The following is a 15,203-nucleotide window of genomic DNA, read 5'->3' on the forward strand; positions in this document are numbered from 1 at the left end:
AAGGGGGGCAGCTTCTGTTACCTTTCTAAATGTTTCGTCGAGAGCGCAAGCGCCCTGATCCCTCCCCTCCCCTACACTCCCCCTCCCCCCACACGCAAGCACTCAGCTTTTCTGGGGAACTTTTGTATATGTCAGTCTTACGCCGTGAGATCGAGGAAGGGAAGCTGCATTCGCATCTATCCAGGTTAAAAATATGCATATCTCCGGAGAGGGCACTAATTGGAACCATGGGCAAAAACAGGTTTGACCTTGGAGTCATAGAAGGGGCTGGAAGGAGACCTGCTGAATGGGGGCAGCTGTGGTTTTTGTTTTCCAATGACAATCCTATAGCTAACTTAATTCAAGCAAAGCCCCGTGAATCTTACGTTATATCTAGTCCAAATAATAGTCTAGTCAGAGGAGCTGGTTTATTGCTTCTGAATTATCCATTTATCTATAGACTGTATTTAATATCTTAATACATCACACAGTTTAAAGGAGAATTTTTTTTAAAGAAAGTTCTATTGCTATTCCCGTGGGAAACTCTCTCTAACTCAATTATACTTTATTTTTAATTTTAAATTACTTTTCAAAATCCAAACCAAGGCCTAGTGGTGGTGGTGCACGCCTTTATTTCCAGCACTCGGGAGGCAGAGGCAGGCGGATCTCTGTGAGTTCGAGGCCAGCCTGGTCTACAAGAGCTAGTTCCAGGACAGGCACCAAAGCTACAGAGAAACCCCGTCTGGAAAAACAAACAAACAAACAAACAAACAAACAAAAAATCCCTTGAGAATTTAAGCTTTACCTTCAAGGCAGGAATTTGGACTGCATTCCAGACTTTTTCAAAAGCCCATCTCCTCAAGGCATCTCCCTTGGCTAGGCTAACGCCATTAACAATTTAAATCTTCTAAAACTCCCCCCCTCCTCCTCCAGACTTTCCTACTCTTTAAGTACTGTCACCAGCCGTGTTCTACTTGAGATATTTTCAAAGTAGCGTCCTACTTATGTTTGCTCCTAGCCCTCTGTTTGAAATCATGTGTTAGCACTTTGGACTTGTAAACAGACAAGTTGCGTTGGCTAGGAGACATTATGTTTTGTTAAGTATTGCATTTTGCTGCCCACGCTAGCGTTCCGACCTTCTGTAGTCACTCCCGGGGTCAGTATGATAGGAATCCTATGGCCGTAGATTTGGGGATTCCATTTCCTCTTCCTGTCCAAGCAGCTCTTATTGACTTGCACAGGATCGGTAAGTCCCGTAAGAAAGACTGAGTGGACCTTTCTGCTGGGTTCGAGTCCCCCACTTTTTCTCATCACTGAAGTCTTTGTCTGATCAAATAGCTGAGTTTGCGAGTCCCAAATAGGTCACTACAATTCCTTGAGCATGTCTGCTCTTCAGTCTCAAATGTCAACATCTTGAGTAGCAAAAACAAAAAAACAAAACAACAACAAAAAACATGCTTCCTGGACCTTTGGATATTTCTGTTTTCTGAGACAGGTTCTTTACTGAACCCCTACTCAGCATCTTTAACTTAGGTTCCACACTGTCTCTTTATCTAACTATGAACATCTTGCTCAAACAGAGACCACACCAGTGACACATGTAGAGGCCACCCTAGTGCCCACACTGTGCCTGAGATCTGCCTCTATTGTCTGGGGACTTGTCACACCTTTTTTACTAATGAACAGTTTTCCTCTGTTACTGCCTGAAAGTCAATCTGGCCCATACACTATTGTCTTCTGTACTTGAATATTGTATCCCAATACATATATATTCTTGAATGTAAGATGGCGTCTAACTCTGTTGCCTTGACTGGTCTCCAACATCTGAACTCAAGGAATCCTCATGCTTCAGCTTGTTGAGTGGCTGCAGGTGTATGTCATTACATGTGGATTCCTTATTGGTGAAAAATGTCCTACAATACTCTCAGACTTCATGAGCATTCTGCATTTCAACTCACGTTTGCACATCATGCATTTATGGATGATATCATTTCAGAAAAACTGAAGTGATTCCGATTAAATGTTGACACTTTCTAAAAAGATACCAAGAAATATTCTAATTTTGGATTTTTGAGTGGTTTGGCACATCTTTATCCCACCTACATGGATTGTATAGTTGGGCATAGGAATCATCAAAGTCATTTTCTTTAGGGATTCAGGGGTCTTCTTCCTTTTTGGCTCATCTCCTGCTTCCATTACAGCACAAACAGTTCTTGCTCTAAAGAGAGAGCTTGGAGCCCCCACATTGTATGGGACTGGAAAAGGCTGGTGGGAACTGAGACAAATCATTTGCTATTTTGTTACCCCATGGTGTCTGTTAAGCATCTCTATCAATTATTAAAAAGTTGTCCATCCTATACAATAAAGGAGCTTCTGAAGGCATCACCATCCCTGACTTCAAACTTTACTAGAGAGCTATAGTAAGAAAAATGGTTTGGTATTGGTACAAAACAGACAGGTGGATCAATGAAATTGAATTAAAGACTCCAACATTAATCCACACACCTATGAACACCCGATTTTTAACAAGAAGCCAAAATTATATGACAGAAAAAAGAAAATCTCTTCAATAAATGCTGCTGGTATAGCTTGATGTCAACATGTAGGAGAATGAAAATAGATCCATATCTATCACTCCACACAAAACTTTAGTCCAGGTGTATCAAAGACCCCAACATAAATATAGTTACACTGAACGTGATAGAAGAGAAAATGGGAAGTAGACTTGAATTCATTGGTACAGGAGACTACTACCTGAATATAACACAGTGGCACAGACACTGAATGCAACAATCAATAAATGGGACCTCCTGAAACTGAGAAGCTTCTGTAAGTCAAAGGATACAGTCAGTAAGATAAAACAGCAGCCTACAGAATGGGAAAAGATCTTCACCACCCCCACATCTGACAGAGGGCTGATCTCTAAAATATATAAAGAACTCAAGAAGCTAAACATCAAAATACCAAATAATCCAATTTAAAAAAATGGATTACAGATGGGGTACAGATCTAAACAGAGAATTTTCAACAGAAGAATCTCAAATGGCCAAAAGACACTTAAATTATGCAACACCCTTAGTCATCAGGGAAATGCAAATCAAAAAGACTCTCAGATACCGTCTTACACTTGTCAGAATGACTAAGGTCAAAAATATACTGAGGGCAGCTTTTGTTGCAGAGGATATGGAGTAAGGGGAACACTCCTCCACTGCTGGTGGGAGTGCAAACTTGTACAGTCACTTTGGAACGCAGTATAGTGGTCTCTTAGAAAACTGGGACTCAATCTACCTTAAGACCAATTTTAGGCATATACTCAAAAGTTGTACAATCATACCACAAGGACACCTAGTATGTTCATAGCAGCATTATTTATTTTTTGTGTGAATTTTTTATTGCTATTTATTGAGCTCTACATTTTTCTCTGCTCCCCTCCCTGCCTCTCCCCTCTCCCCTTCAACCCTCCCCCAAAGTCCCCATGCTCCCAATTTACTCAGGAGATCTTATCTTTTTATACTTTCTACTTCCCATGTGGATTATATCTATGTAAGTCTCTCTTAGTCTGTATTGTTGTCTAAGTTTTCTGGGATTGTGGTTAGCAGCTTTATTCATAATAGGCAGAACCTTGGAACAACCTAGATGCCCCTCAACTGAAGAATGGGTAAGGAAGATGTGGTACATTTACACAGTGGAGTACCACTCAGCTGTAAAAAGCGATTACTTCATGAAATTTACAGGAACTAGAAAAAAAAGCATTCTGAGTAAGGTAACCCAGATCCAGAAAGACAAGCATCAAGCATAGTATGCACTCACTCATAGATGGTTATTAGCAGTAAAGAATAGAATGACAAACTTGTAATCCACAGCCCCAGATAGACTAGATAACAAGAGGGACCCATAGAGGGATGCATGGATTTCCCTGGGAAGGGGAAATAGAAAAGATCTCCTGGATAAACTGGGAGTTGGGGGGTATGGAGGGATGGGAATTAGAAGGAGTGGGTTTGGCGAGTTGAGTGATGTATTGGAGACAGAATGGGGGGGAAGAGTAATGAAAGAGATGGCTTGATGAGGAGCAGGTATTGTGGGGTTAGGGAGAAACCTAGTGCCAGGGAAAGTCCCAGGAATCCACAAGGATGACCCTAGCTAAGACTCCTAGCAATGGTGGACAGAGTGCCTGAACTGGCCATCTACTGTAAGTAGATTGGCGACTTCCCTAATTGCCATCAGAGATACTTTATCCATTAACTGATGGAAGCAGAGGCAGAGACCACAGAAAGGCATGGCACTGAGCTCCAAGAGTCTTGCTGAAAGAAGGGAGGAGGAATTGTACCAGCTAGGGCAAGTTATGATGGGGGAACTCACAGAGACAGTTAAGCTGATCTGAGCTCACTGAAGCTCACAGACGCTCATGAACGCAGTCAAGGAGCCTGTACAGGACCAACCCAGGTCCTCTGCATGTGTGTGGCAATCGTGTAGCTTGGTCTCCTAGTAAGGCTTTTAACAGTGAGAGCAGGACCTTTTCCCAGCGCTTGGCTGACTTTTGGTAACTTGTTCCCCATGCTGGATTACCTGGCCCCACCTTGGTATAAGGGGAGGAGCTTGGTCCTACCTCAACTTGATGTGCCATGCTTTGTGCAAGCCCATGGGAGGCCTGTCCCTTTCTGAATGGAGATGGAAGAGGAGAAGATGAAGAGGGGTATGTGGGAAAGGGGGAGGGATTGGAGGAGAGGAGGGAGGGGAAAGTGGTTGTTGTGTAAAATTAATTTACAAATGTTAGTTAAATTAGAAATAAGTAAAGAAAAATAAAGAGTTGCCCCTTGTCAACCACTGGAGATTGGTTCCAGAACAAACATAATCATCAGATATTCAAGTCCTTTATATAAAATGTTGTATTCATATACATATAATTTAATGTAAATGCTATGTATATTGTTTCATATTATTTAGAAAATAGTGTTAAGAAGTCTGGACACATACTTTCTTTTTTTTTTAATTAGGCGGGATCTCATTAGCTCAGAATAAACTTGAATTTTCTATGTAGTATAGGTTAAATTTGAACTCTGGATCCTCCTGTTTCGGCCTCCTAAGTACTAGAATTATGTATCACACCACACAGAAGCATGCTGTGGAAAAAGTCTTCTGTACACTGTGTGAATATATCTCTATGATTGGCTTAAAAAACAAGCTGACTGGCCAGTAGCTGAATGGGATAAAGATAGGCAGGAAAGCCAATCTGAGAATGAAGGAATGAGGAAGGACAGAGTCAGAAGAGTCACCAGTGGGATAGAGAATGAGTCAGACACAAAAAATGGGGTGGAGATAAAAGCCATGAGCCTTGGGCCAGCACATAGATAAATAGAAATGGGTTAAGTTATAAGAGCTAGTTAGTAATAAGCCTGAACTATTGGCTGAGCATTTACAATTGATAAGCCCCACTGTGTTTATTTGAAAGTGGCTGTCAGGTCAGGAACACTCCACCTACAGAAGCAATTTGTGAATACCTTTTATTTGTGATGAGCTGAATCTGCCAATGTTGAACCCAAGGTTGCAGAGGGCTTGCTAAGTACAGATCTGTATAAAAGCTTGGGTTCCCATTGGCTTTTGCTTTATATCAAAACCTTTCTCCTCAAACTCTGGTGTGGCTTAGCAAGATCTCTCTTGTCCTATGGGTCTGTTCTAATTCCCATCTCTCACTCTTCTTCTTCTGGTGAACATGTACAGGCTTTCAAGAAGGCAAATCTGGACTTTCTAGCTCATCTTTCATTGTGAGGAGATGAGATGTTTTCCACATTGCTCATGCCTTGAACCTGGCAGCCCTCTGTTTTGGTCTCATTAGTGAGGATGTGTGTTATCATTTCATTTTCCTGGTTTTATTTTGTCAGTGTAGTAGCTACAAAGTCATCATTTATTATGGTTTTTCTTTTGCATCTCTGTAGTTACTAACAAAACTGAACATCTCTTTATTTGGGAATCTTTTAGGTCAACCTCATCTGTCAACTTCCTATTGACAGGTTTGCCCATTTTCCTGTTGAAACATAGCAATATGGTCACAAAATATTTTCAAATTTCTATATATCTAAACATCATAGTTACATTTGTAATGTCATTAAAAGTTAATAAGATGTTCACCATTGACATATAAAGATGATGTGTACACTAACTTTTTGGATTTATTAGAAATGAAATGAGGAATGGGGTGGAAATTTCCACTTGAACATCATGTTCTTATATAAAAACATGTACTATATCACTAGAACATGGCTTTCTAAAACAAATACACTGTATGCTTAGAAATAATATTAGATAAAACAGTTAGGTTAGACAATGTCACTATCTGCCATCTATATTTTTTCCTTTTGGTTTTTCAAGACAGGGTTTCTCTGTAGCTTTTGGAGCCTGTTCTGGAACTAGCTCTTATAGACCAGGCTGGTCTCGAACTCACAGAGATCCTCCTGCCTCTGCCTCCTGAGTGCTGGGTTTAAAAGCACTCGGCCTGCCATCTATTTTTAAGAGCTGCTATACCATATACAAATTTATATTATCTAGAACCTAACTATCTTCTACCTATCACTTACCTATCTATCACCTATCTAAGAACTAAGTTATACCAATGCACAATCCATATCTATCATCTATCTTTGTCTGTCTACTATCTACTTACCTATCCATAATCTACCTATCATCTACCTATCTATCTAAGATTATCTATTAGCTATTATCTCTCTTTAAATGAAGACAATACAAATATGGAACATAGTAACAACACCTGGTGAATCATACGTGAAGGATGCTTTAATTTTATTTTGCAAATTTTTTTATGTTTTTTTTTTTTTTATATGTTTGAAGCTTTTCTTTCCAGGTTACAAAGCCTTTAAATGGAATAAAATGTAGTGTCTGCAACAGATGTGGTTTCATGGTCAAAGTTAATTGCTCGGATGTAGCGTACTAGTACAGTTAAAAATGAAGATCGATAAAATTACGGAATAACAAAGGTAATAATATTGTTCTCGTTAAAGGGCTAATTTGGTACAAAAGCGTTGAGATAATTTCAAACCTTCTTGAAAACAATTGCTGTTTCCCTGTGTTTGCTGCTTCCCCAGTGCCTCGATCACAAGCCACTTATCCACCGGTTCCCCAGTTAAAATCCTTTTTGATCTGGTTCCTTCTTGGCTGTAAAAACTCAATGAGAGCATTGTTGCTTAGATCAACACGCTCTTCGCACACACGTATTCTAGGTCCTCCATCACTGGGTTCTACCAAAAGATCCCGTCCCTAGTGTAACAAAGAAGCTCTTTGTAAGGCTTACTGTGGGGAATGAAGCCGGAGTGTGTTTTGTTTGATGGAATAACAGAGTTTTATAAAGCTTGTGTAGATGTTCCTAATTCCTAATACCAAATGGAATGGGCCAAAGGTTGCTCTAAGGTCTTACATGTGCAGTCATTTGCACAATGACAGGAACAACGTGCATCCTAAGTGGGACCTTGATGGGAAGTTTAGCAAGGGTCACCTTGGATAGGATCAGGAAGTAGGTTGGGGACTGAAAGTGAAAGCAAACTGGCTTTGGTTGGAGATTCCATGCTCCAAGAGACTATGCTGGAAAGTAGAGACCGCCTCGCCTGTACTGTTGAGTTCCTGCCTTCATAGTCAGCAAAGAATCCTGATCCCCTTTAACACCCAGAGTGGCATTCCTATGTCCTGTCCCCAAACCAGACCAGCCTAGGGAAAGCTTCTCAGAAATCCACATACCAAATACGTCCAAATTAAGAAAACCATCACAGAGGAACAAAATCTTATCACAGCAGAAATGGCGAAAATGCCAGCGAGAGCAAGATAAAACTTTGTAAAGACTTGACATGAAGCAATCTAGGTACATAACACTGCTGTGTGTGCACCGTAGAAGACTATCCCATGCTGAATAACCAGAACTCTGGCCTCATCCTGAAGGAGAAGTTGTGGGGAAGGGGGACAAGCGGTACAGGAAGTAGAGTTAGCAAGGCCTAAGCTGCTCTTGCGCCCCCCCCCCCCCCCGTAATAACAAGGTTCCTCTAAACAGCCAGCCCTACCAAGCTCTGGCCATTGCAAATGACTGTGTTTGCAGCCGCTGAAAGGGGAGTTTCATTGTGCAGGCTGCATTTATATGTGTCAGGAGGAGCTGGGGGTGGAGGTGAGGTGGGGGTCGTTATTCAATAACAACACAACTAACCCACAATTATACTATCCACCCACCCACCCCTTCCAGTTCCAAGAACTAACCTGTTGAGTACAAAGAAGCTTTGCTAGGCCCAGATCCAGACCAGAGAGCTGCAGCGAGACCCACCCTGGAAGTTTGCCAGAAGCACAGGGAACGCTGTACCTGAACTCACTGAGAGTGACCTTTTGTGTTTCCTTAGAAACAGCTTGAAAAGTGACCAGGGAAGAGGAGAGTGGCAGGGGTCCCTTTCCTGGAAGGGAGTCACACTTCCTTTTAGCAGAGGCACTCAGACCACATCTGGATTGTATCTCGAGTGGTCTTTTCCACTTACCATCGTCCCCAGTGGAAACAATGCCTCCCAGGTAGCCACAGGCTGCCGGTCATAGTTCCAGCTCAGAAGCAACCCCAGGCTCTGTCCTCCCAGGAGTGTTGAATCAGTAACGAACCGTCAGCTTCAGCAAACAAAGTCTGGCAAGAAAGGCTTTTAAACAAATGCTGTTGGTTTCACCGGAGCCCTTGAAACAAACTATGAGGGACAGGGTGAAACTTGGCAGGGTTTGTCTATGCCGAGGAGGCAAAGGCCAAATCCTGCAGCAGCCAAATGTGCAAATGCCCAGAAAAATGAAAATAAGAAGCATCACCTTTTACCCTTCAGATATAAATGCTTCTGATACAACACTGCTGATAATCGATGCTGAGATTCAATCATCAAAGAAAGATGGAGCCGCAGTATACACACTATCCTATGAGCTTCAGGGTCCAGTAGCCCAATACCAAATCAGAAAACAGCTGAAGGCCACACTGGATGCCGGAGATGCTCAGGAAAAGGCCTGCGGATGGCAGTGTATACAGTCAGGAAAAATGAACTATGCGTCCTGCTCATGCCAGTCAAGGGTCTACCACTGAGCTACATCTCCACCTTGGTCTGTTTCGAGGACCTTCCCACGCCCTCCATCCAGCGCTCCTGATGGCTCCTGATCAAGCTCTAACCACAAGTGAAGCTTGCAGATGGTGTCTCTTAGCCAGGGTCATCATCAGTGGTAATAGAGAGAGATGTGCTGTGGATGGAGGGAAAGAGAACGGCTTTAGGTAGGTGACCATCACCAGGTGATAATGGCGGGGCTTCCAAGACGGCATCTCTCACTGTCATGGGAGCCTTCATCTAGTGAACTGCTGGCGGTGGGGGAGGTGGGGGGGTCACATATTGATAACCTCTTTGCTGCCTTGAAATAAGTCTCTGGGAAGCTCCTGTGTTGTTGACCGGGCTGGGCATTATCAGAGAATCGGCAGGGTTGATTTGATAGGATGATGAAGTATCCCTTCTAGTGTGGTGGGACACTGGTTCATCAGGGTGTCCTGCAGGTGTCCCAACAGGGACTCAAGCAGCTGAGCCTGGGCCACTCCACATCCAAGTTTCACACCTGTATCCCAGTTGGATAAGTGAATACATTGCCCAGATCCAGCCTTTACGCTAGCATCAGCCATGTCATCTTATGGGAACGGCTTAACCCTTTTGTGCCTTAGGGGATATTGCCTGACTCTGACAATAGTAGTTATGGCAACTAACTGGATTAAATGGTTTTTATGTGTTCTTCGGTGCTTCATTTCTCATTTTTATTACATTGCTATAATGTGAGCAGATTGTGGTGGGTACAGATGTCGAATTTGTAAAAATTAGATCAACCTAGAACAGAGGTTTAAAAAGAAAAAAGCAACAAGATCGTTAATGTGCCTCCTGTTGAAAGAAATGGACAGATAGATCATTGCCTCTCTCATTCTGTAATGGAATACCTGACAAGAAGCAGCCAGAAGGAGGAAGGCTTATTTGGGCTCACAGTTTGAAAGCACAGTCATGAATGCTGTCCCTGCACTCTGATTGAAATCAGAGAATACCCACTCTTAATCAACAGCCAGACCATCGCTCCATCCCTTATATCATGAGATAAACACGAACACACATCACCACCACCACCACCACAACAACAATAACAGAGATGTAACACCACTACCCCCCCCCCCTTTTTGAGACAGGGTCGGCTAGCCAGCACCTTGCTAGATAGCTGAGGATAACTTTGAACCTCTCATCCTCCTGTTTCTGCCTCCTGAGTGTTATGATTTGAGAAGTATGTCACTATGTCTAGCCTGTATTTGTGTTTTAGAAAGAAGGCCTTGGGGAGCATTTACCTAGGTGATAAGTTGTAGAACAACACACAGGGCTTTATATTTCGGCTGCTTTTATTACCCATCGTTGTTATCAGACATCTGTTGGAGACATTCTCCATGTAAGGTATTTATTTTAGGTGCCAAAAAAGTTGCAACAAAATGAAAAGCTCAGATTATGAGACATACTGATATTTTATGTTCTACTGAAATGAAAAAGAAAAAAAAACACATGCTGCCAATGAAAGTATAACACAATGTTCTTTTGTACCTTGGAATTTTTATTACTGTTTGTTGGGAGAGCTTTCTCAAATGCATTTAGATCACATTTCCCCATCTATCACTCTGTGTACAAGAAAGACTTGAAATTACTAGGTGAAGATATTCCTAAAATTATTTACATACACAGTTGAACTGTTTTGAATGGCAATATTCTCTATCTAGTGCTTTTCAAGGTTTGACATTTCGGAATCAATAGAAGTAAAATACTGGGGTGGTGGGAAAGGGATGGATTACCAGTTTAGAATGTGGCCTGTTCTTCCAGAAGATAGGGGTTCAGTTCCCAGAATGGAAGGAAGAAGAAGCAGAAGAGGAGGTGGAAGAGGAGGAGGAAAAGGAAGAGAAGGAGGAGGAGAAGGAGGAGGAAGAGGAGGAGGAGGAGGAGGAGGAGGAAGAGGAGGAGGAGAGAGAGGAAATAGCAGAAGGTCAGCCTGCACCATTTTAACAATTCTAGGATGCTGGTATTCTGAAAGCATTCACAAACCCCAGTGTGTGAACATTGGAGCACTTCTAAGTCAGTGACCTGCTTTTGTTTCCACATCTTCTTCTTGCATTTGGTGAGTTTTCTTGGATGAGCACAACAAGGCTGGTCACCACTGTGGTTGAAATTATTCTTCTTTTCTGGGAAGTTAAAGTGCAAACCATGCATGTCCTAGTATCATAGAGGCATGGTAAAGTCTTTTGAGAGAGAAGATGGCTGGGAATCTGATCACGTTTAGATAGAAGACTTTAGAAACATGGTGGTGATTTACATAGCAAGGGAATCCCATTTCTGTGCCTCACAGCATGGGAGATGCTCGGGGTTGAAGACTCACCACAGGGCTGGGGAGAGAGCTACCTGCTACCTCAGAAAAGTGTGGAGTATGAGGAGTGACCAGAGTCTGATCCACAGCACTCAAACTAAAGAAAAAAACAAAACAACAACAACAACAGAAAACCTCCTAAATTCAAGCATCAGGGAGATAGATGACAGGCATATCATAGCCAGTCTAGCAAAATTAGTGAGCTACAGGTTCATTGAGAGGCCCTAGCTCAAAAAATAAGGCAGAGGGCTGAAGAGATGGCTCAATGGTTAAGACTACTTGCTGCTCTACAGAGAACCCGAGTTTAGTTCCCAGCACCTACTTGGTGGCTCACAACTCTCAGCAATCCCAGTTCCCCCACAGACACCAGACACGTGCACACATGCCAGTAAAGCCCTCACACTCACACACATAAAATAAAAATAAGTAAACCTTGGAAAAAAAATAAGGTGTAAAGTGATTGAGAAAGACACCCAATGTTGACTTTCTGTCCTATACATGCATACACCCACTCACACACAAAGATTTCAAACTCAAAGCACAAAAGATGTTCGTATTGTGTCCTAAATGAAGAAAAGCAGCAACAAATCCATGGGCGTGCCCCGTGGCACAATGCCACTCTCAATAAGTAAAAAATTGGTTATACGATTAGTGACGGAGGAGAGCTGAGTGTGCTGGTTAGGATTCTCTGTGTAGCCCTGACTGTGCTGGAGCTCTCTGTAGACCAGACTGGCCTTGAGCTCACAGACCTGTGCCCGCTTCTGCCTCCCAAAGTGCTGATGTTAAAGGTGTGCGCCGCCACCACCCCACATTGGGTAGGTTTTTGACAACTCCTCAAAGCAATCCATAAAATTAAGAAGATTGTTTTCTCTCTTCTCCCTCCTTCCTAGAAGATCCTGACTCTGGGGAGTTGCTGCCCCTTGGTAAGGAATGCTGCACAGAGACCTGGAAATCTGAGCAGGCAGCCCTTCCCCCACCCATCACACATTGCTTCATTCTCTCTCATCCAATCACGTTTCTGCGTAACGGTCCATTCCCTATTGTCCTCTTAGCATAAGTAGCTTTTCCTAGGTCTTTGAGGCTTCATTTCTGAAGGTCCCCACAACACACCAAACTTGGATGAAATGCATTTTTAAAAATACCTCTCTAAGTTAACAAATGTATCTTTGTCACCGAAGTGACAGCAGCGATTCTGCTGGGTGAGGATGTACCATCCCCTTTTCCGCCTCCTCCGAGCAGAGGAGAGAAAACACTATTCCAAGGCATAGACTAGGTTTCTTACTAGCCACAATCATCCCTTGAATTCCAGACTACAGGGTTGCTCCTGGGGCAGAAGAAACAAATTTCTATTTCTAACCTTTCTTTACATGGGCTTGTGAAGAAAGAATCGGGTTTATTTCTTCTCAGTTGCAGCAGGCCACCTCCCTTGCTCAACAGCTCCTCTCTCAGCTGTGCAAACGTCTTCACCTAGCTCTCCTGCAGGGTGAAATATCCCGGGTCGTGGCGGGGAGTCTTTCTATAGTTAATTAAACCAGCTGGCCCTCCAGCCTTTAACTCCTCCGGCTACACAAACCAAACAACTTCATTCAAGTCAAACCCAAGTGGGGAAAAACAGTGTTGGCCGTGTTTTAACCAGAAGCCTCAGCAAATTCGGACTCAGACAGAATTCTTTTCTTGTCACCTCCCCTAGTCAGTGCTTTGGCCACACACAGTGCTTGGTGCTCCTCCACTCAGTCACGCTGGGGGCTTTTCTCTGAAGGGTTTCTTTACAGTGAGGACTTCTTGGAAAGGCTGTTTTACCTTGAGTGGCCCGTGAAGTGCACTCACCTAGCTGAAGTACTCAGTGAGTACTAATACTTGTTCTTCAGGTTCTGCTGGTCTGTGATAAACACATACCTAGAAGCCAAGGGCAGCACAGGCCAAGACCTCAGAGTTACTCCCGTATTCTTTTAAATATGTTTCTCTTTGCCACTACATTTTCTAAATAAAGCAAATTGTTCTTGCGAGCCAGTGAATATAAAATCTGTGGAACCAAATAGTTGAAAATGTTTGGAACCCTGATCATCTTGCAAAGCAGGACCTCTGAGTATATTACTCCCCTCCTGCCCCCACCCCCCAGTTTTCAGGGTAGAGTGAAGTACAAAGAGTCCTTGAAATCAGCTCATTTATTCGGCGAATACGTTTTGAGTTCTGTGATGTGTTAGGCACAGAAATCGGGTGAAACAGCATTCAAATTGAAAGCGATGAGATTTACCGTCAGATCTGTCTTTATATATGAGCCATGTTTCATGTTACTTAGTTCCCTTATTTATAGACTGGGAAAAGTTAGGGCTCTGCCCACCCAGAAATGCAGAGAACAATGTGCATGGAATGCCATTTCCATCATCCCTGTGTCCATTGCGCCTCTCCCCTCCCCCACAGTGCCCTCATCAGCACCATCATCATTTCTACCGTCTTAGGTCGGTTTTCTAGAAACCCATGAAGAAAGACTTTCCTGAAGGGAGTTTATGTCTGTAAAGGAATGGGACAGGGAAAACTGGGCAAGGAGGAAAGACAACCTCTGATGAGACTTTGTGTTGGTGACTTAGCTTGTTTCTGGGACAAAACTCCGGCAGAAGCACCTTTAGAGGGAAGGGTCTATTTTGGTAAATCGTTTGAGGGATGTATCCCATCATGGTGGAGGAGACCTGGTGGCAGGAACGTGAGGTCACATTGTATTCATAGTTAGATGTGGGGGGAGATGCTAGTGCTATAGACCATATTTAACGTGCTTCTTGCCACCTCAATTAACTCAATCTAGAAGCTTCCTCACTGAATTACCAGGGGCCAGCCTCCTAGGTGGTTCTAGATATCATCAAGCTGTCAATCAAATTGACCACCACAGGGTTTAACAGAGGCCACAGGCAGCTAGGGGACTGAGATGACCCTTCCAGTTTGTCCAAAGTGAAGACAAGGCCCCCTAGTACTGGAAACATAAGCACCTTGGTTCTGAAAAGGAGTTATGGAGGGAAATATCACTAACACATCTGGACCTCGGCAGACCGTGAGGTAGTCCTGTCCTTAAGGGCACACAGTCATTTTATTTCCTTTCCATATCCCAAGAAGAAAGAAAAGACACAGTTGCCGTGACCGGAAGCACACGTTATAGCTGAACCTTGAAGGACCCCAAGGAGGCTTGCGTCTACCATCTGCCGCAACGGTCCAGAGGCACACGCTGTACACCGATTCCTTCAAACTCTCTCCTTTCCACACTAACTGCTGTAGCTTCCATTCCACGTAGTACATGATAGACCCCAGGGCAGGGGACGGCTCGGCAGGTCAATTGGTTAAAGTACCACCTTGTGATTAAGGGCTCCGTAGCAACTCTGTCAAACATTGTGTAGTTCCAACTCGGTGGCCCAATCCCTGTAAAGACGCACTCTCTGCATTTTCAACCTGTTGGGGCTGAACCTACTCTCCCAGGTTGTCTGTTACTTTTGTTCTCATTGATGCACTATGAGACAACCCAGATAAGAATTGATCTACCTGGCCGGGCGATGGTGGCGCACGCCTTTAATCCCAGCACTCGGGAGGCAGAGGCAGGCGGATCTCTGTGAGTTCGAGACCAGCCTGGTCTACAAGAGCTAGTTCCAGGACAGGCTCCAAAGCCACAGAGAAACCCTGTCTCGAAAAACCAAAAAAAAAAAAAAAAAAAAAAAAAAAGAATTGATCTACCTTCCGTGAACACATACATGTTTTTGAACAGTCCTTTGTTCCGAAATGTGCCCAGTTCCTTTTTGTAATGATCTGCAATG

The 15,203-nt window shown here is 43.2% G+C and overlaps 1 protein-coding gene across 18 annotated transcripts in view; it reads right to left on the reverse strand.

Moving 5' to 3' along the window:
- Sorbs2 (sorbin and SH3 domain containing 2) overlaps nucleotides 1–15,203 on the reverse strand; it is a 300,031-nt gene that overhangs the window by 190,889 nt on the left and 93,939 nt on the right. For 12 of the 18 annotated variants that reach the window (XM_050147358.1, XM_050147356.1, XM_050147362.1 and 9 more), the window contains exon 1: nucleotides 8,499–8,661. The exons of 1 other annotated variant lie outside the window; for it this stretch is intronic. The gene's annotated coding sequence lies outside the window, so the exon portion shown is untranslated. Of the gene's footprint in view, nucleotides 1–784; nucleotides 956–8,229; nucleotides 8,252–8,498; nucleotides 8,663–15,203 lie in introns of those variants that run through there. 5 more of the 18 variants (XM_050147351.1, XM_050147349.1, XM_050147348.1 and 2 more) reach the window with 3 other exon arrangements.

This window comes from Alexandromys fortis, unplaced genomic scaffold (assembly GCF_014885135.2).
Source record: "Alexandromys fortis isolate MF-2015 unplaced genomic scaffold, M_Fortis_MF-2015_v1.1 scaffold_32, whole genome shotgun sequence".
NCBI classification, from domain to species: domain Eukaryota; kingdom Metazoa; phylum Chordata; class Mammalia; order Rodentia; family Cricetidae; genus Alexandromys; species Alexandromys fortis.